General features: G+C 46.7%; 8 non-coding genes across 8 annotated transcripts; 3 read left to right on the top strand and 5 right to left on the bottom strand.

The window, feature by feature from the left end:
• Positions 1-213: 213 nt before the first annotated feature.
• Positions 214-286, bottom strand: Trnar-ccu (transfer RNA arginine (anticodon CCU)). The gene has a single exon. It is a non-coding gene; the product is annotated as a tRNA-Arg (tRNA).
• A 2,766-nt stretch (positions 287-3,052) lies between these two features.
• On the bottom strand, positions 3,053-3,124 carry Trnap-agg (transfer RNA proline (anticodon AGG)). Its single transcript has one exon. It is a non-coding gene; the product is annotated as a tRNA-Pro (tRNA).
• A 475-nt stretch (positions 3,125-3,599) lies between these two features.
• On the bottom strand, positions 3,600-3,672 carry Trnak-cuu (transfer RNA lysine (anticodon CUU)). Its single transcript has one exon. It is a non-coding gene; the product is annotated as a tRNA-Lys (tRNA).
• Positions 3,673-12,294: 8,622 nt separating this feature from the next.
• Positions 12,295-12,366, top strand: Trnap-cgg (transfer RNA proline (anticodon CGG)). The gene has a single exon. It is a non-coding gene; the product is annotated as a tRNA-Pro (tRNA).
• Positions 12,367-12,454: 88 nt separating this feature from the next.
• Positions 12,455-12,527, bottom strand: Trnak-cuu (transfer RNA lysine (anticodon CUU)). The gene has a single exon. It is a non-coding gene; the product is annotated as a tRNA-Lys (tRNA).
• A 1,875-nt stretch (positions 12,528-14,402) lies between these two features.
• On the bottom strand, positions 14,403-14,475 carry Trnak-cuu (transfer RNA lysine (anticodon CUU)). The gene has a single exon. It is a non-coding gene; the product is annotated as a tRNA-Lys (tRNA).
• A 364-nt stretch (positions 14,476-14,839) lies between these two features.
• Positions 14,840-14,911, top strand: Trnap-agg (transfer RNA proline (anticodon AGG)). The gene has a single exon. It is a non-coding gene; the product is annotated as a tRNA-Pro (tRNA).
• Positions 14,912-16,260: 1,349 nt separating this feature from the next.
• Trnak-cuu (transfer RNA lysine (anticodon CUU)) lies at positions 16,261-16,333 on the top strand. Its single transcript has one exon. It is a non-coding gene; the product is annotated as a tRNA-Lys (tRNA).
• Positions 16,334-18,456: the final 2,123 nt, after the last annotated feature.

Raw genomic sequence — 18,456 nt, 5'->3', positions numbered from 1 at the left:
AGAAACCCAAGCAGGAAACCACCTATCAAGATGTCCTTAACGTTTACCAACAACACTCCACTGAATCTGCTTTGGACCTTTGTGACTCAGCCTTAACCTATGTGCTTTCACATTTCTACATTCTGATCACCTTCTAAATTAAAGTTGTCAATTGTTCAGTTAACTGAGAAACACACAAAACATACCCCCATCCCATAGGGGAATACAGCTTTCTACCCCAGGTGGGACTCGAACCCACAATCCCTGGCTTAGGAGGCCAGTGCCTTATCCATTAGGCCACTGGGGCAGCTGGTTAACACTTCACCTGAAGATATTAAGAGGCTTAAATCGACCGGAAACTGGTTTAAACCCCATTCAAGGAAATCTGGTTAACACCTCCCCCAAAACATTCCAGCCTCTGCGTCTTCTCCGCTCGTTCTCGCCGCTGGGTCTCCACTCCTGCAGCCCTGCACCGGGGCAGACCGCTCGAGGGCCGGGGAAGGGAGTTCTGCGTGCAATGGATTCTCCTCGTATGACTGGAGAGCAATGGGGCGGGGAGATGTGCTCTGGCCGGCTTGTCGGTGAAGCACTGGACCTAAAACTCTTAAGCCACCCTCCTGCGTGATACTCCTGGGCCCAGTGCTTGACCAAGACCACGCAACGCAGAGATGGAGAGGGACAGGCACACACACCCCCGAGGTAGGGGGCGCCCCACCGAGCCCGCATGCAGAGCTTCGCGAGGGGCTGTAGAACGCCAAGCAAAACCCCTGCCCAGAGCGACGTCCTCAGTGGTCGTGGGCACAAACTTTGGATTACTCTCCAAACTCGCCCTTCTGTATTCACCGCGACTTGTTATTTATCCCATGGTGAACATTCATCAGAATCTGGAGAGCTTCAGGGATCTCCGGACACCACGCGCCGTGTGCCCAGTTACTCCTGACGCTGGGAGGAATCAGCGAGCGCGCGGGAGGCCGAGTTCGTGCCGGGGCTCCGCGTTCGGTCTCCGCCTGCGCCTTCTGCTCGGTTAAAATCGACTGCATTTTAGCGGAAGCGGAGAGAGGAGGAGGCTCCAGCTTCGGCCCCCAACCTTGACGAGCTCTTGGTAGTCTCGGGTCGGGTTCTTGTTTCCTCTGTCCCGCCCCGGGGCCCAGAAAGATGCGAGAGCTGCAAGCTAGCCCGAGGAGGCAACTGGCGTCCATTGGCACGCGGGGATCTAAGAATAGCCGCCGACTGAGCTGGCGCGGCAAGCCGGAGCGAGACCTGAGCGTGCGTGTCTGTGTGTACGCGCGCATGTGTGGTTTTTAGGCAGAACCTCTGCGCCACCTTGCCTGACTCTAATTTCGGATTCCTATTAAACAGTTTTGGCAAAAATTCTATACAGTACCATGGCACTAGACACATTTTCTTTATGCATTCATCCTTCAGTGGACACTTAGGCTCAGACCCTGTTCCCAACTCTTATGAATAATACTGCAATAAACATGGGAGTGTAGATGTCTTTTCTATATTTGGATTTCAATCTCTTTGGATATATACCCAGTATTGGGATTTCTGGATCATACATCAACTCTATAGTGTTGTTTAGGGCTAGTGTTTTTTGATGTTTTATTTGTGGTGCTGTGTATTGAACACACAACCTCCCCACTGAGCTACATCTCCAGCGTTTGTTTTTGTTTTGTTTTGGTTTGGTTTGGTTATTTGTTCTAATATTGAGACAGTCACTTTAAAGTAGTAAATTGTCTAAGTATGGCTCTATTATTTTTTTAAGACAAGAGCTCACTATGCAGTTCCGGTTGGCCTTGAATCACTATGTAACAATGGCTAGTCTCAATTTGCACTAATGCTCCTGCCTCAGCCTCCCAACTGCACCACCATTTTGTTCTTCTTCCCTTAGTCTCTCAGAGTGTAGGGACTGTAAATTTGTGCCACTGGGTCAAGGTTATTGTTTTTAGAAAAAAGTTGCCTGCTAATAGGAAACTCTCAGTGTTTCAAAAACAGTCATTGCAATTTGGGTAAGATAGTATCTCACCGTGGATTTGATTTGTATTTCACTGGTGATTCGAGGTCCTGAGCTTCACATTCATGTGAGAGTCATCAGCTAGCTGGCTATTTGTGTTCTCCCTTCGAGAAACATCTCTTCAAGTAATTTGCCCGTTTTAAAACAGATTATTCAGCTGATACTTTTTCAGTTGAGCTATTTGAATTTCTTGTGTAGTCTGCTGGATTAACAATTTGCAGATATTTTCCCTTACTTTATCGGCCATCTCTTCACTCTGGATTTTTTTTTTTTTTCTGTACAGGTTTTAATTTGATATAATCCCATCTGTTAACTAATGTCTTGAAGTATTTCCCCTATGTTAACAATTACTTAAGTCAACAAATATATGTTCTTCCTTCCTTCTCTTTTTCCTCTCTTCTCCTCTCACTTCTCCCCCTTCCCACTCCTCTTCTCTACTAACTTTAACCCCAGGATTAACCCCAGGAAGAAGTCAATGTGGGGCAGTAGCTCTAATTCCCTTAAGGAATTAGAATCCACCACTGCCTGAATCCCCCTCAGCTGCCGAGGAATGGGCCTCCCCAGACCCACCTCCAGAGGGCGCGGCACCCATCCTGACTGCCAGGCGCCCAGGGTACAGCCACGGTTCCAAGGACCCTTTACTGCCTGGGCATGCAGGCCCAGAACGCACTTAGGAAACCCGAGTGAACGACGACGAGGAACTGAAGTGGGAAGAGACGGAGAGTGTCTGGGGAAAGTCCAGGAGACTTCGCCGCTGCCACCCGCCGGAGTCAAGGCGCTGGACTCTCTCTTAGCGAGGGCTCGAGTCTCTAAGTGCTCGGCCTGGGGAGCGTTGCCGGCTGCGGACTCCGGTCCTTTCTGGTCTCAAACTAGTTCCTCTCTGAGTGGCAGGGTCCTCCGCCTGGGGATGCCTGCATCCCTTCATACCCCAGGGCTACAATGTGAAGACGTCTAGAAGTGGTTTGAACCTTAAAGAAAACCTTTAAGGCTTTTTTGTTTCAATGTCTTTCTTGGGTGTTGGAGTTTTACGCCTAGAAGTGAAGGTCCCAAAACATAGGGCTCGTCCGGGATTTGAACCCGGGACCTCTCGCACCCTAAGCGAGAATCATACCCCTAGACCAACGAGCCACACGTCGGAAGTTGCTTGTCACTTTTTATAGTAGAGGGTGCGTCCACGGTGGGGCGCTCAGAGGGAAGACAATTCGAATTTTATACTCGCCTGGAAGGGATAATGGTTGAGAAGTACAGAGAAGCCCAGCAACGTGACCCTGCCTGGTCCTCATAAAGTGTGGAGAAACCCTTGCCATCCTCAGTGCAGCGGCCCCGCAGTCCCTGAGAGCGGAACTTCGTTGCCTGGGGGGAGGAGGTTCGGTGGGTCACGCAGCGACTCTTTAGTTATGTCGCACGCCAAAAGTACACGAGGGGATTTCCTCAATCGCCAGGACACACAGACTTCCTAACAGAGGGGACAAGTAAGTCATGGGGGCTTTTTTATTTGTTTGTTTATTTTTGATAGAAGGCCATTTGCAACCCGTGACACAGCACTCACTAGGTTCTCAGTAAGCCTCTGTGAGTAGCTCAGATCCAGAGCAAAACTTCAGGTCGCCCAACGTGGGGCTCGAACCCACGACCCTGAGATTAAGAGTCTCATGCTCTACCGACTGAGCTAGCCGGGCACCACGTAGAGAGCTGAGGAGGGTGTAGGGATTGTAAAATGGCCTGAGAATGCAGGAAACTAAGCTAAGTAATAAATCAAACTAAATGGAGCGTGACAGCACACGCTCATAATCCCAGCACTCCAGAGGTTGAGGCAGGAAGATTGCTGCGAATGCTAAACCAGCCAGGGCTACATAGTGAGTTCAAAACCAGCCTGAACTACATAGCAAGTCCCTACTCAATCACCGTCATCACCATCATAGTCATACGCGAAGCGAGCGCCACACTTCCTGATCCCACTGGAAGTCTACCACCCCTGGCCTCCGAGGACCTGCTGTGTCTTCCCTCACCGCGTGGCGACCTTGGACAGCCATGGCTCAGGGTGAACCCGAGGGGCCCTCCAGGCCCTCGAAGGAATTTTCCTGGAGAGGAAATCGTTGAGGGCACATTGAAGGTTCTCAGACTGCCCCACCCCTCACCTCTCCTTGTCTCCACCTGGGGCAGGATTCCCCACTCCACCTGAATGGGAGGCTGCTTACCTTCTCACACTCTGTCCCTCAGTCTCAAGGCACAAAACCAACGACTCAGAGCCAGTACCACAACCTGCTCCAGTCACACCCCTGATCATCTACACAGCCACCAGTGGACAGAACCCAACGCACCGCGCTGGAGAGCGCAGTGGAACACGGACGGTCACGTGGGGTCAGAAGCGGTGCCCAGGAGATTCTTACTGTCTGCCCAGAAACCAGCTTCTCCCAGTTCAACAGCCCAGTTTCCCCAAAACCAAGCCTAAACAATAAATGGATGCCGCTTGTAGGACCAAAACCCCCACTAAAAGCCTTGTGGTCGCAGACTGAACCCACCCTGGTGTAATAGAGTCTACAAATTGGAGATAGGGGAGTCCCTGGGGCCAAGGTGGGTAAACTAGACTCCAGCTGGCCCTCTAGCTGTGGGTGTTCAGAGCCTACCTAGGTGTTTGAACTGAGTCTCCAACATGCCCTAGGGTATGGAGGGGGGCCCAAAATCAGGGGTCCCCGGTGCTGGGCTGTCCTCAGATTAACACTCACATTCTGAGGCTCCATTCCAGGTCCTTTCCCACCCAACATAAGCGTAGGAGGACACAGGAGCAAGGTATCACCACACCCCAGGGAAGATCTGAGAGGCTGAGGGTACAGAATGGGAGCAGCATGCATGTCAGTCTGTCTCCCAGTGTGTCCTAATCTCTGAGCCTCAGGTGGGTTGAACCGGTTCTGTGCTCCAGGGCCTGGAGCTTTCAATGACTTTCCTTCATCTGTGACAAGTCAAGACATCACCACTGGAGAGAGGGAAGGCAAGAACCTACAGGATGGGACCAGCATAAATTGTGTTCTCTGCCTTCTGAAAGCCCTATATTTCAGAAAGAGGAACAAAATGCCATGGTTTTACAAAAAGAGTGGATCATAACATCTTTTCTGAGGCCACCCAAATTTGGAGACAGGACAGTTTGTTGTTCTGCATATTGGCAAAGTTATTCCAGACAGAATGTCTGAGGCTTAACTAGGAGCTCCTTGACATCCTCAAAGATGAAGCTCTATGCTGATGTCTTCTGTTTTAAACTGCAAAAACATAGCTGGGAGTATGAAAGGGAAAAGTATATGATAGGCAGAATAATGACCCCCCCAAAATTATTGATGCCCTAATCCCTAGAATTTGTGGGGTTTTTTTTTTCTTTTTATCGGTACCAGGGGTTGAACCCACAACTGCCTGCTTGCAAGACAGGTGCTTATGCTGCTGAGCTAAATCCCTAGCTCCTGGTTATTTTAAGTTCCAAACAAAGGAGAATTAAATCACAGGTAGAATTAAGATTGTTAAAAAAAAAAAAAAAAGATTGTTAATCAAATGAACTGAAAGGTTATCCTGGATTATGCAAATTGGATTAACATAATGGTGAAAGAGGGAGGCAGAAGAGAACAGGGCGGCAGCATGGGAAAGATCAATTGTCCTTACTACCTATGTGGGGTGTGTGTGTGCATGTTGCTTGGGTGAAAACCAGCATCTCAATCATGCTAAATCCTCTACTACTGAGTTACACCCCCAGGGCCATCTGATTTTTAAATTTAAATTGGTTAGTGTTGTTTTGTTTTTGTTTTTTATTGTTGTTACTTTTGGTACCAGGGAATTGAACTCTTGACCTTGTGCTTGCTGGACAGGAGTTTATGCCACTGAGCCACGTCTACCGCCCTTAGCTGGTGTTTTTATACCTAAAATGTTTTGTTCTTTTTGCAGTCTGGAAGCTTGAAAGAACATTCAAATAGCTCTCTGTTCTCAAACATATTTTCATCTTCTCTTTCATTTTAGACAGTGTATAATTCATGTCTGATAACCTTAGCATATGAAATCTACAGTTTTGTTTTGCTTGCCTGTTGGTTATGATTTTCTGGCTTTCTTAAATTTTATTTTAAAAAGATAAAAAACAAAATTTCAAAACAGGATAATAGAATAACAATGATTTACATGTTGCTGTAATATTACCTTTAAATTAGTCACTCAGGCCAGGGACATACAGCAGCAAAGTATCTGCCTGGCAAATTCAAGGTTGTGAGTTGATCTTTGGTACCAAAAAATAAAAATAAATAAGTTAGTTACTCAGAGTATAAGATATAGGCATTTAGTTGTCCAAACAATAAATATATATATATATATTGTTTTTCCCTTCTTTCTTTTCTCCGTTCCCCCACCCCAGTTTCTTTCCTTTTGAACAATTTCTTCCCATTTCACTATATCTATTGTACATTTTGGATCTTAATTTACTCTTTCAGCTTCTCACATTAGGGAGATAATACAATGTTTACACATGTCAATCTGATTTATTTCACTTATGAGTATAGTCTCAAGCTGCATACATTTACCTATAAAAGTCTCCAGTCTATCATTCTTTGTGAATGAGTACTACACCAGTGTATAACACGGCCACATCTTCTTTACCCATTCCTCAGTTGATGGGCATTTGGGTTGTTTTGCCTGTTGTTTATGGGTTGTTCTCATACTACTTTGTTTCCTTCTTTTTTTTTTTTTTTTTTTTTAACAGGTGAGCTGTGGTTTTCATTTAAATTTCATTAATACACTAAAAAGTGTATTTTTCCATCAAAAATAGGTAAATAGATGGTTAGCTTCTACCAGAGATCAGATCCTAACTAGTCATGGATCACTGTCACTTAATCTTTTGTTTCTGCTTTTTTTCTCTCTCTCCCTTTTTCTTTTTTCACTTGATCATCAAAAACATAAAATCAAATTATTCACAATCCTTGGTTCATGGCATATTCTCAAGGTTACATTCCAAGCGGAATCAAGACCCTGCCAGTAACATATCCTCTGAGTAGAGCAGGGTAGGCCTCAGGCCTGTTGGGTCAGCTTTCCTTCTTCCACTGAGACAGAGAGGAGCCCAGCGAGGCTATGCCCAAGTGAGTAGTGATCCAGGAGCCGGTACCGCGAGGAGAAGACGGTAAGACCCCAGGTCAGCAGCTACAAAAGCCATTAACTTGTACTTCCAGGGTCCCACTCCATCAGTTCTGCTGATCCAGAGGCTGTGGGTGGGAATCCCAGGCTGAGGTCTCAAAAGGCTTCTGTTGTAAAGAGGACTCAGCTTTTCACATGGGCAGGAAGAATGCAAACCCAAGCAACTTGTCAGGCCTGAAGCTCCAGTTCAACTTCAACAAGCAGCAGCGGGCAGCTTCTGTCTGAAACCTTTTTAGCGGCTGACTTCTAGAGGTTGGACTTGGATGTACAGCTCTAACTTGTAACACAGAGCCCAATCGGAAGGAAAAATGTAAAACACAATTGTAGAAAAAGGTAAGGACACGTGAGGGACTGGAACCCAGAACATCACACACCCTAAACAAGGCTCATACCCCTAGACCAACAAGCCACACAGATCACTGTTTTTGTTTCTGTATATGGCCATCATGATGTCCTTGGGGCAGGACCCAAGAAGCTAAACCAGTAAGAGTCAAATTTCAGACTTGCTCAGAAAACTAAATTCACAGAGACACCCAGCGCCTCTGCCCTCTCCTTGAACAGCAACCCCTGCGCCCCGCAGTTGGGTGACCCCTGAACCCTGGCCAGCTACTGGACTCCGCGGCGCAGCTCGAGCTAGAGTGAAGTGAAAGTTACTTTGGCGGAGTAGAGAGATCTTCAAGAATGGGGTCGCAGCCCCGTGAGTGATTCTTGGAGCAGGGACCACCAGCGGCCCGGCCGGTCTTGGTCACACCAAAGCCCCGTGATGGGGTGCCTGGGGCTCCCTGTCCCGCCCCCGCACAGCACACCCTCCCCCACGTTCCCATTTCCGCTCCTGCTCCGTTGCTCCTGCCTCCGAGGCTTGGTCAAAACCAAGAAAAGAGCTATTCACCTACAACTGGGAGTTGGTGGCACGCAGGTCCTCGACTCCAGGACTCACCCAGGTTTGCAGGTCCAGCTTTGGGGACACTGTTGTCCCTGTGTCCAGCTTTGACCTGCTCCCCGAAAATTCACCGTCACAGATTTCGTTGCTTCTGCTGGGCAGAAAGCTGAGAAGTCCAGTAAGGCTGAGACACCCCCCCCCCACCTAGATGGGGGGAAGTGCCTAGATGGAGCCTGGAGGGCCTATTGGGGATTTGGACTTGGGACCTCTCACTCAACGTGAGAGCCATACCTTCAAACCAAAGGGCCTTCTTCATTTATTTTTAAGTATATAGTGTTCTGTCCTGTAGCCCAAATTTTCCCCAATTACTCATACTGCTGTGATCATCCTGCAGGTCTGTGGCTTGGATTCGCAGTCCTCGAGTTCCATTTGTTATGCTGCATAAACTGATGAGGTGACCAGCTGGCAAATTTTCCATTCTTGCAAGTATCTAGTATAAAATACACATAGATATACATATCATTAAAGGGGGATACTTTCCCCAAATGATAATCACGTCAGAAATCACAGGAAAGGTGCAGATCTTACACAATTTTTAAAAATGGTAAATGACAATTCAAACTAAATACAACATAAATGACAAACCAAAGGTTTATCCTTTGGCTACATAGTTTTAAAGCCTTAAAAAAGAAAAACAGAAATTTCTTAAGATAAAACAACCTACAACAACCACTACTAGACATGGATCACAGTCTATTGTCTTCGCCTTTCTTACCAGGTCTGTAGTTGTCTAGAATAAGTATGCAGCTTGCCCCAGGCTTGATTGTAGGCCTGCCCCAAAAAAGCCTTCATGTGAGTCCAGACAAGAGATTAACCAACAGCTAGCACAGGAGTTTCAAGATCCAGAAACTGGAAATGTCTGTAAAACAAGGTTTGCTGAGTAGCAGTATATGGTAGCATGGGGGGTACAGAAGCTGCTCATGGCTTAAGGATAAAAGGCAGCCATGCCCATCAGCGAGGCCTCGTCCAGCTCAGTGAACATGTAGGGTGTGATCCAAAATGCACTGAATGGTTAAATTTTAAAAGATTTTATAACAGTAAAAGACACATTAGCATTAACACCCCTCAAAATGCTCCCTTTTACTTCAAACACATTTATGTCATGTTTCTTGCCACTTCTGAAGCAGTTCTGGAACTATTCTTTCCATGACTGCCTTGATGCTCTGAATCAGTTCAAAATATTGACCTTTTGTGGTTAGTTTAACTTTTGGAAACAGCCAGAAGTTGCCCAGTGGCAGGCCCCATGAATAAAGTAGATAAGGACATACCATCACATTCTTGTAAGACTGTCTTTCTGTTGGAGGCAGTTGGTGACAGCATTCACCTTTTTTTTATTTTTGTTTTTCCCTTTACTTGGTTATAGGTAGAGAAGATGGACAACATGGTCGAAGAGAGAATGCACAGGGCACCTGTGAGTCACAGGCTGTTTCAGCAAGTGCCACACCAATTCTGCAATGTGGTACGCAGAGCAGGTTTTCAGAAATTGAACTCTGTGTCCTGAGAGGTGTTAGATTCTCATCCTCAGGGCTACTCCATGTGGTAATTGGTGAGCAGAGGGCTCACCATTAAAAACATTTGTTGCAGCCGGGCGTGGTGGCTCACACCTGTAATCCCAGCACTTGGGAGGCTGAGCCAGGAGATTGTTTCGAGTTCAAGACTGGCATAGGCTACAAGGTGAGCTCAAGGCCAGCCTGAACTGCATAGCACACAAGAAAAAACATTCGTTGCAGCATTCACCACTTTTTGTTTTTTGTTTTTTGAGACAGAGTCTCACTATGTAGTTGAGGTTGAACTTGAGTTCACTGTGTAGTCCAGGCTAAATCTGAATGCTTTGTGATCTTCCTGCTTCAGCCTCTCCACACCCAGCCATCACCATATTTTTTTGATCACAAAAACACACTCATGAAAGAGGACTCCAGAAAGACACTCATGAAATAGGACTTCCAGAACTGCTTCAAAAAGTGGAAAGAACTACAAAAAAAAAAAAAAAAAAAAAAAAAAAAGTGGAAAGAACAATGAGATAAGTGTGTTAAAGATGAGGGGGAATATTTTGAGGGAGATCAATAGCGATGTATCTTTTACTGTAATAAATTTAAACATTTACTTTATATTTCTATCATATCTTGTATCCCTTCATCAGACTACCAAGAACACCAACTTTAATGATTTCTATGAGTTAAGGGGAGCCCTACCCACTGTCCTATGTCCATGTCATCCATATGGCCTCTTTTTTGACTGCTGGGAATAAAATAAAAGAGAAGACAGGAAGGTAACAACAGAATTCAAGATGGGCATAATGAGACATGCCTGTAGTCTCAATTACTTGGAAGGCCAGGGTAGGAATATTACAGACAACTAAGTTAGGTAGAAGTATTATAAGTAGCCAGACAGGGCTAGGCCCTCGAGGGAGTTATACAGAGGATGGGAACCCTTTATAGCTGCAACTGGAAACTCGTGTTGAAAGCCAGGCCTCCAAATAGAAAGGGAATGGCCAAGCCTGCATGCCTTCCCAAGAGATAAAATAATATCACCTGGTCCAATAAAGTAGACAGGCATCAGTCAACCGGACCCATCTCTTCCTAAAAAGGTCCCTGTTCTTTCCATGTACTCTTGCCATATGACCTGCTACTCCACTGGATCAATATTACCTAAGCACTATACTTGTAATCTTATTGGCTGATCATAGTTTTGACCCACATTGTACTCATCTCATGATCTTGCTTTATAAAACTTTCTTTGAAAAGAGGGCTCGCTGGCAACCAACCTTTGGGTCCCTTCCTATCTCTTTGGAGTCTTCTCTCCCAATAAACTTTTCCTACTCCAAACAGGTTCTAGGGCACCTGTTGGGAGGTTGGGAGTCACATTATTTCCTGTATATCAAAGATGATTGTCTGAACCCCACTTCCCTTGACTGAACCCGGATCAGACTCTCTCCCAACACAACTCCATGGGGACTGGGCTCTGGACAGTGTTGCTGAACCAGGGTGGAACCTGGCATAAGGATGAACAGAAAAATAAGATTGTATGAGTGGCTCGTGATTCCAACTTGAGATTTTTGCTGAGAATAGAGGAGGGTCAAATGCTGGAGGAGCCACATTACCAGAATTTCTTGTCTTTTAATGAGGGACAACCTTGCTATGTTGTGCTCCCTGGGAAAGAAAACCCTTGTAGGATTCTTCCCTAGAATCTTTGCTAACTTGAATAAGGAGGCCTGGGGTGCTGGGCATTGGTTATTGCATTTTCCTGCTATTGCCTTGGCTTCCAGGGTGGCAAGTCATCAATGGGCCTATGGGAGGCAGGTGGCAGTACTGAACACAGACATTTTTGAGGGCAGTCACCTCCAGTATTGCTCCCTGAGATGAGGGTCACTGACTTTTACAAACAGATGTCTCTAGCACACATAAACACAGAGGGCCCTTGTTAGGCTGGACCAGGTAATTAACTAGACTGTGTGGGACCAAAATCCACAGCAGAATGGGACTCTACAATGTCATCCTTGGAGGTCAGATGCTGTAAGAGACATCCCATCACCCTAGTAAGAATCTCAAGGTTACATGGAGCTAGCCAGGTGACTAAGTGCCAGTCGGATCTACCTGTTCTTTGACCTGAGGGCTCAAGTATCAGCTGCTCCCAGAGAGCCTTCTCAGATCCCAAGTGTTCTCTCAGCAACATAGGGACTGGATCTTGGGGCTGACCTTCCAGACACCCCAGAAATTCTAGGGCTGCAACTAGGGGAAAAGGAGGCTGGGCAGCAGGGCTTCAACCCCAAGACTATAAGGGATTAACTGAATGAACTGCCACAGGTAAAGAACTGTCCCTTTCTTACAACCTCAGACAGGCTGGGGCGCTAAGGGCTCCGTGGAACGGTGCATCTAACTTGATGACCATCCCCCCACCCCCCAAACCCTTGGGCTGGCAACAAAGCAGCTTTGCTGCAAGATACCTTCTCATTCAAGGCCCCTCCACTCATTGCTCCCTCCCCCCCAACACACACCATTTATGCTCCCCACTACTTTGGGCCAGGAATTAACCATCCCTGCCTCTGTTAGAACCAAAGCCCTGCTTCGAACGGGGCGGATTCCAGGGATTCTCTGTCCAGGGCCTGGCTGCAAGGAAGGGCTCACTCAGCTCCTTTGGGAATGTGCCCCAGGCATGCGGAAACAGGAGATATGTGAAGAAAGTATTGGAGAAGCCTTTGTAAACGGACGGCTCGTTGGTCTAGGGGTATGATTCTCGCTTCGGGTGCGAGAGGTCCCGGGTTCAAATCCCGGACGAGCCCAGGAGTGCTGGTTCCTTTTGCTTTTTTAACTCAGTGCTGCAAGCGTCCCAATATATTGATTAGAAACAATGAATGAAGATAAAAACCACGCCCAACGTGGGGCTCGAACCCACGACCCTGAGATTAAGAGTCTCATGCTCTACCGACTGAGCTAGCCGGGCTACCCTGAAGAGCTCCCTTAAGCACCTGTGGTGACCATTGTCCTCAAGTAACTGTCACCGTTACTGAGAGAAACTGCCTTGGAGTCTGGGGTTTGGAATCAGCGAGGGGTTGGGTCTCCCTGCGAGGAATTCATGGACGTGGATGGAAAGAAAGCAGCACACGCCCACTCACAAGGACAGACCGACAGAGGCCCGGAACCCTCCCGCTGGGTCCGCACCTGACCTAGACGGTGGCCCTAAACTACCTGCTCCCAGCCGAGCTCTGGAATCCTAGCAAGCTTCCGTCCTGCAGTCCCTGTCTCGTGGGGTCGCGAAACTGAAAGTAGCTTTTTAAGGCAGCGAGAGTAGGGGCTCCGGGCCCAGATCACTAGAAATAGATGGGACGAGGCGTTCCTGCCTACAGTTGCTTCTAACAGTTGAGTATCCGCTAGGCCTCCGAGAGGTTCTGGGTCCAAACTCGGATCGGCTCGCACTTACAACCCTCAACGTGCCCTCCGCGACGCCCGCCCAGGCCTCCAGCCCTGATATGGCACCCAGGGGACCCGGAAGGCTCAGAGGCCGCCGCGGCCCTGTGACGCCCTGCGGAGGGAGCAGCGCCGGGTCGGGCGGGACGACCTTCGTTTCTGCCTTGGCGTCGGTTTCGGCACCTAGGTGAGCGGAAGCCGGAGGGCGGGAGCGGCGGGAGCCGGCCCAGCTCAGGGACCCCCACGGGGACGAGCTGGGGGCGGGGCTGGGGTCCAAGAAAGACCCAGAATCCGGGGGAGCTGGCACTGAGGTGAGGACAGGGCACCCCTGGCGGAGGCCAGCGCCCACTGGGTCCGCCTGGCCTTCAGAAGCGGGCGGAACTCGCGTGACCGAGGCGAGCGTCTGGTGGATGGAAGGGTGAGAAACCTAATATATTCTTTTATTAAAAGATACTCTACTGGATTTACTAGCGTTTCCTCTCAAATTCATGTCCACCTCAGAACATAGGCTCATTACAGCTAGCTATAGTAAGTGGAGGCCAAAGAACACCCGGAAGGTAAGTGCCTGCTTGGCAAACGCTAAGTCTTGAGTTTGATCCCCCGCGCCAAAAAAAAAAAAAAAAAAAACCACGGAAGATTGCTGGAAACACCAGAGGCTGGGAGAGGTGAGAGAGGGGATGCCTCACTGACACACTGTTGGCCTGCAGAACAGACAATATGTACCCAGTTTTTGACATTTTGTACCCAGTTTATGACACTTTGCACCCAGTTTTTGAGAATTTATGACAGTCGTGGCAAAAAAAAAACTAATGCAGGTACTACATTAGTAAGACTTTTTTTTCTTCAAAACGTACACAGGTGTATGCAGCTAACTACCCAGAGCACTATAAGTTCTTTCTTTTTAATTTTTTTTGCTGTCTTGCTAATTTTTTAAAAAAAATATTTATAGTAATCACATGAATGTTTCTTATACATAGTGATTACATTCAGCTTGAAGGATCAATACATATGCATATTGCATCCTGATCATTTTTACTCCCACACCTCTTTTCCTGTGCCTCCTTATATCCCCTTTCCATCTCTACAGTCTACCTCCCAGTGTCTTAACATAACCTTTTATTTTATTCTTAAATTATTTATATTTTGGATCTCTCCTATTAAAGAAAGCATGCAATATTTAACCTGTGTCTAATTTCACTTAGTGTGGTCTCAAGACCTAGTCATGTTGAGTTATTTTACTCTATGAAAAAGTACTGAGACTACCTCCAACAGCCAGACCCTGCATCTGAGTTTCCAAATCCCACAGATTGGACAGAAATAGGTTTAAAATCCCGGGACCCCGTTTGAAAGGTTTCCTCGTGGTTTAACTTTATTAGGCGTACCAAACGCTTTTGTAGATATCAAAACTACCCGCCCAACGTGGGGCTCGAACCCACGACCCTGAGATTAAGAGTCTCATGCCCTACCGACTGAGCTAGCCGGGCAGATACAATGATACTCTTTCTGTCTCTGCTGTCTAGGATATTAAAGGCAGATGCTTTGGGAAAAACAAAGGCACAGTTGAGTCTGGATTTAGAGAGATGCCACCGATGGCATTCTGGCATTCAAACAGGTGAACAGTCTCTGATAGGGGATTCCTGGCAACTTAGTACTACACCTTCTGCTGCCCAAATTTTAGCTGGCTAGCAGTAGAGTGAGAATCTTTTCACCTCAGAATTATGCAGTCCACTCTCCATTTGTTGGAGTTTTTAGTCTGGGACCTGTGCTCTAGGTCAGGACCTCTCTGGGACTGAAATGGTGTGGAAGTGGTTGAGAATATCTAAGCAGAAAAAAACATCTAAAGGCCGTGGCTCGTTGGTCTAGGGGTATGATTCTCGCTTAGGGTGCGAGAGGTCCCGGGTTCAAATCCCGGACGAGCCCTCCTGTTTTCCAGCTGCGGATATTAGTGTCCAGCCAAAGAATCCAGTGGAAATCCGGAGACCGGAGCTCCGCTGCAGCAGGCGTGGGTCCAACCTTTCACAAAAGCGAAGCTGATGCTAATGGCCGTCGCCTCTCTCGTTTTACCAGCCCTCCTTGGTCTCTAATCTCCGACTTCTCAGCTGAGGCCCCAAATTGGGTAGTTTGAGGGATAGGGGTGCAGCCTCTGCCCGGAACACGCCGCGCTCCGCCACCGTGTATGGCTACCACGCTGGCTTCCCTCGCTTCGGCGACTGCGGAGCCGTGGGCTGGGGACGGCTCGGCCCCAAACTGCCCTGCTGTTTCTAATAACCTCCAGGGGTGCTCAGCAGGGCTCTCGGACTCCCTCAAAATAGACCCCCTCGACCTCAGCCCAGGTTCTCTTCACTTCCCCTGTCACTTCTTGAGATTTGTGCAGCAGGTCCTGAGGCACCTCAGCCTGCGAGTTCCAGGTGGCTCTAAAGGCGAGCTCGGTTCAGGTTTCTTTGTCCGCGTGGGAGCAGGCACAGGCTCCCCTTTTACACCCGACCGGGAGTCGTCAGTGGAGGTCTGGCCATAGTAAAAAAGCTGGGAAATCTCAACTTAAATAGAAAAGATTATTAACAAATACGCACACAGATGGTTTATTTTATTATTTTTTGTAGTATTGGTAGATTGAACCCAGTGGTGCTCTACCACTGAACTACACCCCCAGGGCTCCCCCCCCCCTTTTATCTGGAGACACCATCTCAGTAAATGGCCCAGGCGAGACTCCAATTTATGATTATCCTGCCTCAGCCTCAGTCTCTTAGTACAAAGGTTACAGGAGTGCACCACCACGCCCATTAATGTTTTAAAATCTAAAAATAAACTGATTTTAAGTAATTCAAAGGAACCATATGTGGATTTTCCGTAAGAAAAATCGGAATGTGATCAAGGAGTCATAATAATATAAACCCAAGGGACCTCCCTTTCCCCATTTGGGGCATGTTGGGCTCAGCTTGCACGGATTTATCCTGAGTCTTGTTCATGGAACAGGGCTTTGTGACTAAATTTCCTCTGCCGGTTCCTCGATTTGTGTAATCCCGACCCCCAACCCTACTCCACACTGTCCTCGAGTCCCCTGCGTCGCAGCCAGGCAGCTGCCAGCTAAGGACGCCGAATTCCTAAACCCGTTTCCGCTAGCAGCACAGAGGAGTCTAAGTCCACTTTCAGGGCACACAAAAAGTTGCATCAAGATAGCCACATCTGCAACATTTTTTTCCTGGAGCTTGACCCGCGTTATCATTTTGATTAGCTAATAGCCAAGTGACATGTACAAGTGTATTACAGTTGCCTGACTAGCTCAGTCGGTAGAGCATGAGACTCTTAATCTCAGGGTCGTGGGTTCGAGCCCCACGTTGGGCAGAGCTGTGCTGTTTTGACTTCTGAATCCCTTGTAGCCCTGATGAAAAGACAAGACTTACAAGTTGATGACGATTGTGTCCTGTTGTCTCTCACCATTATCCTATCAAAGGTCACATATCCAATTTCCTTGTGCTGCTGCAAAGCTTTAGAAAAAAGTTCATTATAAAAATGCCATAGTGATATATGTGCATCCATGTTTATAGCAGCACAATTTGTATTAGCCAGATCTTGGAAACAACGTAAGTGTCCATCAACTGAGGAATGGATAAAAAAGCTGTAGTATTTTTATACAATGGAGTACTACTCAGCTATAAAGAATGATCACATTGAAATATTTATAAATAAATGGACACAACTTGAGACCATACTCATTAGCAAAATAAATCAAACTCACATACCGAATAGTCTCCCTAGTGTAAGAAATGGTAAGAGTACATAAGAGTTTATAGTAATCATGATTCCCCATTACATTGCTCTGAAGCCTTATAATGTCTGCATTCATTAGTTGGAATGGTTTTATCCTAGTTTGTTTGATTTAATTATCTGTGATAGTATAAACAGCTATTTTAAAGAAAAGAAGACAGAATAGTCAGAGCTGATTTAGTATCATCTTACTCTGAAGTCCTACTATGCTTTTGTTTTTCTGATGCCTTTGGTTATATCTGTTGTTATATCTTGTTGGATATTATTATGCGTGATAATATAAACAAATTTTCTATGAAGAATGAGATAGTATAATAGCCATTGTTCATTCTCTGCTATTTGGTTCTGAAAGCCCTATAATGCTTTCATTTTCTTGAATGGTTTTATACTGTTTTGTTATGCTTGATATTATCATATATGAAGTTATGCTCAACTATTTCAAAGAAAGAGACACTATGGTAGTTACTGTTAATTATGGGTTGTCTTGTGAAATGCTGTGTTGCTTGCATTGTTCTGATCTGATCTGCTTTGTTATGTCCTCTTTTGTCTTAATCTCTTTGAAATAAAAAAATTTAAAAATAATAAAAAATTAAAAAATAAATAAAATAAACTGTTTACTGGGGGGCTGGGGATTTAGCTCAGCAGCATAAGTGCCTACCTTGCAAGCAGGCAGTCGTGAGTTCGATCCCTGGTACCAATAAAAGAAAAAAAAAAAAACCCAAAACAAAAACTGTTTTTACTGCCCTGCATCTGCAAAAGAGCCCATCTACAGTCTAAAGAGTAAGTTTTGTTAGGCCTTCACTTTCTCGGGAACAGATTATGCAAGCAACTCCCTGGCCTCATACAAGTCTCCACTGCTCAACATAAGGATGGAATTCACTGGCCTGCCCTTTCCAGAAGGTGAAGGCAAAGCCTTTTCTACCAGAAAGCATCTCCTAATAAAAGCTGGGTCTTTGTCTCAGGATGTTTGTCCTTAAAACTAGGGCCTGTCTATGATTTGAATTTGGAACAGGTTATACCGTTAAGTGAGAATCATACCCCTAGACCAACAGGCCAGCTCTTGTTACCCTAGGTGAGTTTACTCAGGTCCTACTCTCTTTGATCTGCAATTGTCAGTTTCTATTTCTTTTCTTGCTGCTGTCAGTCTACAATTCCCTGGCAGATGGAAGGTCCCTCCAAAGTCTCACTCTGCTCCCCAGCCACTTTCATCTGGCCCTTCAGGTGTAAGGACCCACCTCCAGGAATACAACCTTATATGGGGCTTAGGTGCCACCCAGGAGGGCCCTGAAGAATCTGGGAACTTAAGTGGAAGAAACTCAGGCAGCTCTTTGAAAAGACACCCTCTCTGTCCTCTTTGTATACCTGTATACCTGATCTCAGTGCCTAGGCCCAATCTGGCCACTGAGGTCCAACTCTATCCCCCATCTATCCCCATAGGCCTGTTGAGGACTCTATCCATGGCATAAATTGACCAGAAAAGCAAAAAGTGGCATCTCTGGACTTTGAAGCCAAATGGAGCATAAGATCTGCTCCCCACGGACCATCTTCCTCTGTGTAATCTATGCCCTGAACTACCTGCTTTTCATTCAGTGGACAAATAGTGGCCAAGCCTTGCTGGAGCCAGGCTCTGACTCAAGGCTAGATATAGAGAGGATAGAACCCAGCAGAAGCCTTGTGGAGGGGAATTAAGTCTTAGGTAA

This window comes from Cavia porcellus, unplaced genomic scaffold (genome assembly GCF_034190915.1).
Source record: "Cavia porcellus strain 051 isolate PalLab524CR breed Dunkin Hartley unplaced genomic scaffold, mCavPor4.1 scaffold_16, whole genome shotgun sequence".
Taxonomy (NCBI): domain Eukaryota; kingdom Metazoa; phylum Chordata; class Mammalia; order Rodentia; family Caviidae; genus Cavia; species Cavia porcellus.
Note: the sequence above shows the minus strand (reverse complement) of the source record. Positions and strands in the feature narration are given on the sequence as shown.